Below are 12,023 nucleotides of genomic sequence, written 5' to 3'. Positions count from 1 at the left end.
TCTGACACCTCCTTCTGGTGTGTCTGAAGACAGCTACAGTGTACTCACATATGACAATAAATAAATCTTAAAAAAAAAGGAGGAAGGAAGGAAGAAAGAAAGAAAGAAAGAGAGAAAGAAAGAAAGGAAGGAAGAGAGGCTAGAGAGATGGCTCAGTGGCTAAGAGTGTTTACTGCTCTCAAAGAGGACCTGAATTTGGTTCCTAGCACTCACTTCAGAGAGCCTACAACTGCCTCTAACTCTGGCTCTGGAGGTTCTGATACAGTTAACACATCCTGCAAATGTAAAAATAGTCCTTTATGTGCCAATAATAATGACTCAGGTTTAAAGTTTGAACCCATATGACCTTGGGTGGGCATCTTTCCTTCCCGTAGATATTTCCTGAAACTCTCCAAACAGAACTTGAAGCTGTTTACAGTTAAAGATAGCCTACCTTCCTGTATCCCTATGGGTTGGTTTCTACCTCATCAATCTTAATCCTGTCAGATGCTGCCTTGGGAACCACCCAGTGACCTCACCTAGGTTTCTTAGCAACCAAAACCCTACAACATCCTACACATGACCATTGAAAAACACCAGGGGCTGGGATACCCCCCCCATGAGGTGCCTGGGCCCTCGCTTGCTCTGTCTTATTCTTCCTTGAAAGTCCCAGACTCTTGGTCTCCGGTGTGTCTCCCATCCTCTGAGTGTCTCTCTTTCTCCCAACCCTCAGGCTTCAAATATCTCATTAAAATCTCTTTGCTTCATATTAGCTAGTCCTGAGATTCCTTTTAGCACCAGAGCCGTCCATTCCGGTTTCCTTGAGTCAAGGTGCCTAGAAAACTACTCTGACTGCTGCGGGTGACAGTGGAGAGCAGGGAACAGTCTCAAGGAGATGCCGCGTGTGGGGATTGATGGACACAGTGTCTCAATCGAAGCCCGAGGAACCTTATGTCTCCTGCTCTGAGCTTTGATCCAAGAGTAGTGGATATTGGTGGCTGCCATCAACATCTTGGAGACAAAGTGTCCTGGAGCTTGCAAAAGAGAGAGAGAGAGAGAGAGAGAGAGAGAGAGAGAGAGAGAGAGAGAGAGAGAGAGACTAAGCAGGGTTTGTTAGCTCAAACCTGCAATCTCTGCATTTGGGAAGGCTGTGAGACAGGAGGATGTTTGAGAGTCTGCGGCCATTAGAGCAAACTTCAGGACGGCCTGTAGTACAGAGTGAGAGTCTGCATCAATACCAAACCAAACCAAAAAGTAACAGATTGGCCATGTGGGCAGAGGCAGGAGGATCTCTGAGTTTCAGAGTCAATTCCAGGACAGCCATGGCTACGCAGAGAAACTCTGTCTTGAAAAAAAAAAGTAAAGAACAAAAACCTAAAATACAAAAAAGAAGAAGAAGAAAAAGGAGGGGAGGGGAGGGGAGGAGAAAAATCAGTCTCTACACCAGCCGCTTATGATTGGGTGAGCTCAGTCATGTGGTCTACCCTGGACCAATGACAGTGCCTGAAACCTCTGGAGCCCAAAGATGGGTAGGAGTGAGCCCACCCCACTTCCCCATAGAGGGCTGGAGGGAGGGGGAGTTTGTTGGGAAGCCCCAAGGGGCCTGTGGATGGAGCTTTGAGAGCTAGTGACCCTTGTGGGCTGGAGCTAGGGTGGGAAGAACCTCGAGTTACACAAACAACTTAAGCGGCAAGGAGCTGCCCTGCACTCTGTGCTGTGGATCCCCGGAGGAAGTGGTTTATTTGGACTGAGGGTGGAGGTGTGTTTGCCAGAGATCCCTGGAGGCCTGAAACCTGAAACCTGAGAAAGACACGGAGCGTGGAGCGGCAGGGGGAGTATGGGAACAGGGTCAGAGGGGACAGCATGAGCAAAGGTCTATGGGCTTCAAACGCCAAGGCAGCGGGGAGTCTAGAAGTTGACGCCAGCCTCAGAGCCAGAATTGAAGCTGGGGCGTGGCTCAGCTAGAAGCGTGCTTGCCTAGAAGCCCTGGGTTCAATCTCTAGCACCTCATATGACAGGGGTGTGTACAGGAGGATCAGAAATTCAATGACGTCTTCATTTTCAGGTGAATTTAAAGCTAGCCTGAGATATCCCCGTGAGCTGTCTTAAAACAAGACTCGAGAGAACTTCAGTTTATATGCTAAGGGGTGTAGCCCAAAGATAGAGTACCTGTACTGCTACGCAAAAATTCCTGAGTTCTATCATCCTTGCTGTCACCTCCATGTGAGAGGGGAGAGGGTAACAACAGGGAACATGGCTGAATAAGTCCTGTGACAGCTTTATCTACTTGGGAAAACTGTTATTCCCCATAGAGACAGGAAGGTTAGGTGATTTTTCTCAGCTACACATTGGGTGGAGCTGAGCTTCAAATCCGGGTGGCTCCAGGGGGACTCAGGTCCCCACCTTGGCAGTAGGAAGGAGAGAGTACTTAGTTGCTCACACCAGGCGGGGACACATCCGGTACACAAGGAAAGAACGCCCCAGTTTGTCTCTGAGAGCTGAGAAGAAGTAAGAGAGATGTGTAGGCAAATCTAAGACGCTGGAGATAGTGGCTCAGAATCGCTCATTGTTTCAGATACCAGGCCAGCAGGAGGGGGCTGTAGAGGCTCAGCTCAAGAATGTCAGCTGTGACTGGTGTGGCAGCTTGGCCTCAAGAACAGATTTTACTTTCCCATGAACTTGTCCTCAAGAAAAAAACAAGAAAATTCATTGTTGATAGCCCTCTGGGGGCTGGGGAGGTGGCTCAGTGGGCAAGCACTAGGACCTGAGTTCGAATCCCCAGCGCACACATAAAAAGTCAGCCTGATGGTGGGCACAGCACGGACAGGTGAGTCCCTGGAGCTCATTGGCTGGCCAGCTTAGCCAATCTGTGAGCTCTAGGTGCAGGGAGAGCTTTTCTCTCAGAAAATAAGATGGAAAGCTGGCAAGATGGCTTAGCAGGTAAAGACACTTGCTGCCAACCTGTATGACCTGGGTTCCACCCCCCAAAACTCACATGGTGGAAGGAAGAACAGGCTCCTTTTGGCCTCCTCAGGGGTACCATGTCAGGTATGTGTGCAGACACTCAAGTGGAAACTTAAGGGTTCTTTGGAAAGTCGATTGGATGGTGGTTTGCTGGGGCAAACACGTGAAGGAACATTTCGTTAAAGTGGACACAGGTGTGAAAGGCTAAGGCAGACTCGGGGAGGAACGTTTCGCTGAAGCAGACACAGGAGACAGGATGTTCAGCTAAGGCAAGCACATGAAAGGACACGTGATGAAGGACTCTTTGCTGACAACATGAACTTATTGGTCCGCCTTACATTGCATAGTTGAGCTGCATTTGTCAGGACACCATAGAGAAAAACACACCCAAAAACTTATGGTGTGTGCTGCAGTTTCTTGCCTCCGCTTCCATACACTTGGGCTGACTGGCAGAGTGATGTCAGCTGAGGCAAGGCCTGTGCTGAGTCAAGGGAGGTGTAGGAGAACTTCTGGTGTCCTTCCAGGTCCCCCCTGCTGACTTGAGCGGAGGCTGAGGCCTGGCTGTCTCTGCTAGGTCATGCCGCTGCTATTGCTAACCTGATTCTACTGAGCTGGACTGCTGGTGTATCTGTGAGGTGTGTGTGAGTGGGTTGAGCTGTTGCTGCCTGCTAACCTATGAACTGAACTGCCGATTTCCAGACCACACAGAAGGGATTTGCTCCAAAGAACCTTTCTAAACAGGCCCACTTCCCCCATATCCTTTCTTTCCCACTACCTCTGGTGGGTGGTGGGCTAAAAGGGAAGTTAAAGCATTTAAGAACCATCATTAAGATTCAGCCGGTGGTCCGGGGAGACATACCTTCCACCTTAGACCATGGCCAAATTCATCTGCCACTTTGAGGAGAAGGCACCGTTGATGGTGGCCTTTGCCATGACTTACCTCGATTGGTCACATTTTGGCACTACGCCAAGGTTGCGATGGTTCCCCCCAACCCCTGGTGAAATCCCTATAGCTATTCAGAGTGTGAAAAAAATCATTCAAAGTGCTAAAACTGGTAGCTTCAAACACCTTACAGTGAAGGAAGCTGTGCTGAACGGTTTGGTGGCCACTAAGGTGTGGATGTGGTTTTATATCAGAGAGTTCATAGGCAAACGTGGCATTCATTGTTCGCTATGATGTCTGAAAACCAACCTTTAACTTCCGATTTGAGTTCTTATTTGAATGTTCTTGGACCATGTGTAACGGAACTGCTATCTGAATAAAATACTAGTTGTTGAAAAACAAACACACAAAAAAGAACCATCATTAAAAATAGGATTTGAGGGCTGGTGAGATGGCTCAGTGGGTAAGAGTACCTGACTGCTCTTCCAAAGGTCCAGTGTTCAAGTCCCAGCAACCACATGGTGGCTCACAACCATCCGTAACAAGATCTGAGGCTCTCTTCTGGTGTGTCTGAAGATAGCTACAGTGTACTTACATATAATAAATAAATAAATAAATCTTTAAAAAAAAATAGGATTTGAGCCAGGCAGTGTTGGCACATGCCTTTAATCCCAGCACTTGGGAGGCAGAGGCAGGTGGATTTCTGAGTTCGAGGCCAGCCTAGTCTACAGAGTGAGTTCAGGACAGCCAGGGCAACACAGAGAAACCCTGTCTCGAAAAAAAAAAATGAATTTGAAAAAAGTTAAAATTACACACAAACGCAAGTTAATAGATGTAATAATAATTAATATTAACATCAATATTAATATTTTATGTGTTATTATATATTATGTACAATTGATAATATAATTACTACTACTATTAATAGACATCTCAAAAAACAAGAAACTAAATAAATAAAAAATATGGATATTGAGTAGACACCTGATGTTGACCTCTGACCTCCCCACCTAGGTACACACAAATGCACCTCACACATACATTCCCAGCGCACAAACACACATGCAAGCAAGCAGATCCTCTGTGACTATATGTACACTAACCTAAGCATGTATGCATAGAATGTCTTTGTTTTGTTTTGTTTTTGAGACAGAATCTCACATTGTGGGATCCAGCTGCCTCTGCCTCCTAAGGACTGGGACTAAAGATGTGCACCAGCATGTCTTGCCAAGACTGTTTTGTTTTTAGTTTTTTTTAATTAATTAATTTTATGTATATGAGCACACTATCACTGTCTTCAGACACACCAGAAGATCCCATTACAGATGGTTGTGAGCCACCATGTGTTTGCTGGGAGTTGAACTCAGGACCTCTGGAAGAGCAGTCAGTGCTCTTAACCTCTGAGCCATCTCTCTAGCCCTCTTTCTTTTTTGAGGCAGGGTTTCTCTGTGTAGCCCTGGCTGTCCTGGAATTCTGTCTATAGACCAGGCTAACCTCAAACTCAGAGATCTGCCAGCCTCTGCCTCCTGAGGGCTGGGATTGAAGGTGTGAGCCACCACTGCCCTGCTTGTTCTCTTTCTTTCTCAGTGGACTTCATCAATGGTGTGTACAGGTGCATGGGGAAGAGGTCGTTTATAGGAGCAAGGCGGCCTTAACCTCGGCTGCACCGCTGAAGAAAATGTCTCCCTCCCCCAGCAACCATGAACTGTTTAGAGATCCCCGGGGAGGGGAGGGACTTCTGTTTCTCCTCCATGATGCTCCCAGTATGGCATAGGTAATCAGCTGCTTGCGAGATGGAGAGTACAGCAGCTGTGGCCAGAGACAGTGTTCCACCACACTGCCCTTCCTCTCTCCCCTCTCCCGTGATCTTCCCCAGCCTTGCTTTTTGTTTGTTTTGAGGCGAATGTCATATGTCCCAGGCCAAGCATGTCCCAGACCTTGAATCTCCTGGCCCTCCTTGCTCCACCTTCAGGTCTTGAACTTGCCTCTGCGCACCCGAATTGGTGAGAGTGTAATTGCGCCGCCACACCTGGTTTATGTGGTACTGGGGGATGGAACCAAGACTTTATGTGTGCTAGGCAAGCACTCTACCAACTCAGCTACATCCCCAGAAGGTAATTTCAATGTCTCTCTGTGTGTGTGTGTGTGTGTGTGTGTAAGTGTGTGTAAGTGTGTGTGTGTGTTTGTCAGAGGGCCTTTTGGGACTCAGATATTAGAATTGGGAAACTTACCAATCAGTACTAGTATTTTTAGAGTTAGGGTTATAGAGACAAAAAGTTCAGAAGTCAAATAAGACAGAAATCCCCACATTTTAACAGTCAGAGCCTGACCCTGACTTGGAACAGCTTATATAAACATTCAGAGCCCAACTCCCTGTTACCCACAGTGCCTGGCCCTAAATGGCCCAGAAATGGCCAATTCAAAGTCCTTTACATTTTACTGCATAACAACACCGCCAGCCTGTCCCCACAGATAGGGGCCTAGACAAATGGCTTGTGAGATAAGACCACACGACCAACACCCCACTGCTGAAAGACTTCCACCCCTCAGCCTGAAGATGGGAACTGGTCCCAGGGAGCTGAGCTGTAGTCACTCACTACGTAGTACAAGGCAGCTTCAAGAACATGGCAATCCTCCTGCTTCAGCCTCCCAAGTGCCAGGATCACAGGTGTGAGCCACCACACCTGGCTCTTTACTGTGATTTAGCCCCCGCCTCCCCCCAACTTCTCTTGTTGGTTGGGGTTGTTTCTTTGTTGGTTTGTGTTTGAGACAGACTGGCCATGTATCCCAGGCTGGCCTTGAACTCATGGCCTTTTTGCCTTGGCTTTCTGAGTGCTGGGATCCTGGATGAACACCACCATGCCCTGCAACTCTCTTTTAGTTTACGTCAGTCACTCTGGTTGTTTAGAAGAAAACAAACCAGTTATTTTACAGACCATTCCTTCAGTGGGGTGTGTCTCATTCTCCTCTGGGTCACACTGGGATCTGACCTCCCTCTAGGCTAGATTGTTATAAAAGTGACACCATGTGACTCAGTCATTTCCAGAAGTGCCAGGTGTTTGTGTGCCTGATGTTAGGGTTTGTCACCTGCTATGGCTCTGGCAGGTTTTCCCATTCCATAAAGTTTTCCCCCTTTCCAAGTAGAGAAGGGACAGTCTGCTGGGATACTTCCAGGTCACAAATATCCCCTTATATATGCTGGTTCCTACAGGGTCACGTCTCATCAGCAAGTTCCTATCCCCTTTGACTTTGTAGTCCTCACCCCCTACTTCCTGAGATGGCTTCTCTCAGCCTTGTCTTTTAAGTCTCCTGCTGTAGGAAGCCATCGCTGTTAGCAGCATACAGGGCTCTGTGCTGGACACCCTTTTCTCGGTTGCAGGGGTGGACCCTGCCGCCAGACTGGCATGCGCTGGCTCATCCGAAGAAAGGAATCCTTCCAGAACCACACCCCCCAAACCGAGAGGCCAGAAGCAGATGGGAACAACAGATAAGCCCGGGGGCTCACTCATCAGGACCCTGAGGGTGTCGTCTGGGAGGGATCAGCTGAGACAAGGGGCTTGTCCTTCTGCCACAGGCTGTTCCCGGTGGTGCGTTGTGGACCTGGGTAGGGCAGAGGCAGCGGTACAGGGCGTTCTGCGGGAAGAAGGGCTGCAGGCAGGCCCCAAATAAGGACATACAAGAGGAAGCTTGGCTCCAGGAGCTTAGACGCCTCGACTTCGCAGGAAGCAAACCAACCAGCCCAGCCCAACTCCCAAATGTCACACAAGCTGCCAGCAAGGGAGGGAGCCTGGGGCTATCAAGGGACTAGGATGCAGCTGGGAAGACATGGGGTGCCTGGGTGCTTCTGGTTCCCCCATTGCTGGGGCTTTGCAGGCCTCTGGGCTCCCAGCGCACCTCAGAACTGGAGAGCGCCTTCATTCGTTGGGAGGTGAAGGGCTCTCTAGTCATATGGGAAAGGACACATTTGCCGTAGAATTACAAGTGGTTTCATGCCTCCCTCTGCTTGCAAGCTGAGATGTGAGGAACTGGCTGTTTAGGCTTCAGAAAGACCAAATAAATAAGCCGATAAATGAACCGTGAATCGCCAAAGATCCCTGAGCCACCAAAGAACGGAAGAAAGGTCCTCAGACAAACCAAACTTTCTAAGGAGGAAGGGCTGGCCTGCTAGGCTCTGGTGTTGCTTAGGAGCAACTGGGGAGTTGATTGCCCCTATGGTTCTCTCAGGGCAACGCTGGCTGTCCGTGAACCTTTCAGAATGGCAAACGGTCACTTCATTTGAGCCAGGGCCACCAGCTTTGCCAGGTCTGTATTCTGAGCTGAAAGGACTTCTAGAAAAGGCAGGCATCTGGGAGAGAGTCTTTCCTGGCTCACCCTGTGGCTGCCAGCATGAGAGTTGATGGTGATTGTGGGTGGATGGGCGGGGCTGTGGAAAAAAAAAAAACGAGTCATCTGAAGTCAGAGTGGACTTGAGTTCGAATCCCACCCTCTCCACTTCCTAGCTCTTTTACTCTGCTAAGTGATAGGTTCCCACTGAGCCTCCACTTCCCCCCGTAAGGGGGGGGGGGCACTGTGACATTTAACCTGGCTGGAGAAACGGACCCAGACAGTCTTGCATGATTTTTTTTTTTCCCTAGACAGATGAACACATGTCTACTTACCAACCGCAGACCAAAGAAACAATTCACACCCAAGCCTGGCTTGGTTTACCAACAGATTCAATTAGGGTTACTTACGGGGGTGTGGCAGCTTGTGAGCTCTGCTCACAGAAGGCAAGGTTTCTTACTCTCCCCAGTTAGCTGTCTGTCCACACATCCTCCCGGGCTGGGGGTGGGGGCAGGGGCTTGTGAGCTTCGTGCCTCAGCAACCTTTAGGCTCCCAGGGATGGGCGGCTCTTCTCTCAGTCAGTGGGCTGCCTGTAAATCCTGGGGTCTGGGCTTCAAGAGCGTCTCCCCTAGCAAGCCCTGCCCCCACCCCTCTGTGTTGCAAGTGTGTCCCGGGTAGCACCCCTAGCAACAGCTAACTTTCTATATATCTTTAGGGAGGGGCAGAACTTCTTCAAGACACTCCCACTCTGGAAGTTTAACTGGCTCAGCCTTTACAAGCTAGCTTCCTGTGAGTAAGTCCCAGCTGCTGGGATTTCAAGACCCTCAAGGGCCTCTTCAGGCCTCCAGGACAGTGTTTCACAGCCGATAGCACATGAGTGCGCGAAAAGGCACATATTGGGGCCGGTGAGATGGCTCAGCGGGTAAGAGCACCCGACTGCTCTTCCGAAGGTCCTGAGTTCAAATCCCAGCAACCACATGGTGGCTCACAACCATCTGTAAGGAGATCTGACTCCCTCTTCTGGAGTGTCTGAAGACAGCTACAGTGCACTTACATATAATAAATAAATTAATAAATAAATAAATTAATTAATTAAAAAAAAAAAGAAAAGGCACTTATTAAGTGCTCCGTAATCCTCTAGTAACAGTACGGGGTCTGATGATGGTGATGATGGTGGTGGTGATGGTGATGCTGATGATATGAACCTTGAGTGGGAAGTTGCAGCCGGTATAAGCTTGAGGTAGAGATAGGGACCAACCAGTCATCAGTAGGTGGCACAGGATGCTATCATCCAGACTCAATCCTGTCACCATCTCTCCATTTTCAGCAACCTTCAATAGAATTTAAGAGACTTTTATTACATACAGTGTGTGTGTGTTGTGCATGCTTAGACCACAGCACACACATGTATGAATATCAAAAAGTCAACTTTTGTTTTCAGACAGACTCTCCCCAAATAGCCCAAGCTAGCCTTGAACACCTTACAATTGTGAGTCTCCAGAGCTTTTTTTCTTTTTTTTAATATTTCTATAAATTTTTAAGGATTTCATACAATTTGGGTTCTTCCCATTTTTAAAACAACCTCTTATGCGCCTTGGTATCTTGCATGCATATATGTCTATGTGAAGATGTCAGATCCCCTGGAACTGGAGCACAGACACTTGTGAGGTCCACATGTACAGAGACTTAAACCCAGGACCTCTGGAAAAGCACCCAGTGCTCCTCTTAACCTCTCTAGCTTGGACTTTCCAGCTTCTTAAGTTGTAAGATTACAGGCTTACTGGCCGTGTATGGTGGTACACAGCTTTAATCTCAAAGCTGGGAAGGCAGAGGCAGATGGAACTCTGTAAATTCGAGGCCAACCTGGGCTACAAAGTGAGTTCAGGACAGCCAGGACTACACAGAGAAACCCTCTCTCAAAACAGAAACAAAATGATTATAGGCTTACACCCTCACACCCAGTTCAAACTTTTACAGCATACTTACCACCCAGATGATTTATTCATCTATTAATCCTAGATGGATTTGTCTGTTCCTCTGGCTGAGTCTTCTGGACTAATCATTTCTCTAGCCAGGGTGATGGCTCAGGTAGAGAGCCTGGAACCTATGTGGCAGGACAGCACTGATTTTCCAAAGTAGCTTTCGGGGGGTTGAAGAGACAACTCAGTGGCTAAGATCACTGGCTGCTCTTCCAGAGCAACAGGGTTCAATTCCCAGCACCCACACAGAGGTTCACAACCATCTGTAACTGCAGTCCCAGTGGGTCTGACGCCCTCTTCTGGCCTCTGAGGGTACTGCTTACACGCGGTGCTCAGACATGATCACAGGCAATAAATACATCCATACACATACTTTTTTTTTTTTTTCCGAGACAGGGTTTCTCTGTATAGCCCTGGCTGTCCTGGAACTCACTCGGTAGACCAGGCTGGCCTCGAACTCAGAAATCCATCTGCCTCTGCCTCCCAAGTGCTGGGATTAAAGGCGTGCGCCACCACCACCCGGCACATTTTTTTTTTTTTTTTTAAATAAAAGATTTCTTTTGAGGCAGAGGCACCCTGTGTAGATCAGGCTGGCCTCAACTCACAGAGATCCACCTGCCTCTGCTTCTTCAATGCTGGGCTTAAATGTATGTGCTATTTCCTCCAGCTAAACGAGTGGTTCTAAGCCCCTCCCCTTTACTCTAAGCCCCTCCCCTTTACTCTTCATAACCCACTCATTTAGCGAGTGTCTCACACAGGGAGGCCATGATACCTGTGTCTCTCACCTTCCACCATGTGGATTCAGGTCGTCCAGAGCTCAGGTCATCCAAAGCACCTTTGCTGGCTGAGCCACTTGGCTGGGGCTCTCAGTCACTGCTCTTATTGCTGCCTCCCGGCTTGGACCTTTTAATTTGGGTATTTGTCTGTTGAAGTCTTTTCAAGAGCCAAGATGCTGTCTGGGGTTTGGCACATAGTAGACTCTCAATAAAAATCGGTGGCCTGAGTGAATAGAGAGATCCAGTTAGACTACACAGGACTCGCTGCGTTTGCTGGTGTGTCAGCAGAAGGCCTTCCTGAGGTCTGAGAGAACCGTGATCACTGGACAGGATACACCGACCTTATTGGGTGGTAGCCATCTGGGATTCGGCTGCGATGTGGAGGAGGGTTAAGGGAAGCTCTTCCTTTCTCCAGAGCTGCAGAGCCGGCTAGTGGCCTCCCTAGGAACCCAATCCAATTAAGGGCCTGGCTTCAAGTCAACTTGGGTTCCCTTCCTGGCTGGAACAGCTTCCAAGTGACAAAAAAAAAAAGAAAAAAAAAAAGAAAAGAAACCTGTAACTTCCCCAAGACAAGCCAGCGTCCTGGCTGGCAGAGCTAGAGGGGCGGGTGGGGAGTAGGGTTTCTCTTCCCAGGGGAACCACAGGATTTGGGTAAAGTTGGGGGGAAGGGAGAACGGAGCAGGGTGGCTACAAGCCACAAGAGAGAAAGAGCCAAAAGCAGGCCAGGGGTCAGGGTTCTGGGCTTTCTCTGCTCCCTTCTACCCGGTGACAGGGAAGGGAACTAAATGAGGTGAGGAGGAAGATCCTGCCTTAGGCCACACAGCGCTCACTGCAGAACAGGGAAGACAAGCAGCGGGCCAGGTCAGACGAGTGCAATCGAAGTTGGGTGTTTGTTTTGTTTGTTTGTTTTTTGATGTTGCTTTGTCTTGCTTTTCTTTAAAGATTTATTTTCTTTTAAGCTGGGCATGGTGATGCATGCCTTTAATCTCAGTGTTCATGAGGCAGAGCGCTGGGGAGGCCGAGCCAGCACCATGTCTACAGCCAGAGCTACACAAAGACACCCTGTATCCAAACAACAAACAAACAAACAAAACAAACAAAAACCAAATCAAATTTACT

The 12,023-nt window shown here is 48.6% G+C and overlaps 1 long non-coding RNA gene and 1 pseudogene across 2 annotated transcripts; one reads left to right on the top strand and one right to left on the bottom strand.

Moving 5' to 3' along the window:
- On the top strand, positions 3,775-4,224 carry Gm12983 (predicted gene 12983; annotated as a pseudogene).
- Positions 5,349-11,426, bottom strand: Gm30767. Of its 2 annotated transcripts, none has more exons than XR_390830.3 (3): positions 10,914-11,426; positions 9,355-9,480; positions 5,349-8,249 (listed from the first exon to the last, which is right to left on the bottom strand). It is a non-coding gene; the product is annotated as a predicted gene, 30767 (long non-coding RNA). The 2 variants fall into 2 exon arrangements; XR_881496.3 differs by lacking the exon at positions 5,349-8,249 and having other exon boundaries at positions 9,257-9,480; positions 10,914-11,127; positions 11,246-11,426.
- Positions 11,427-12,023: the final 597 nt, after the last annotated feature.

This window comes from Mus musculus, chromosome 4 (genome assembly GCF_000001635.26).
Source record: "Mus musculus strain C57BL/6J chromosome 4, GRCm38.p6 C57BL/6J".
NCBI lineage: Eukaryota > Metazoa > Chordata > Mammalia > Rodentia > Muridae > Mus > Mus musculus.
Note: the sequence above shows the minus strand (reverse complement) of the source record. Positions and strands in the feature narration are given on the sequence as shown.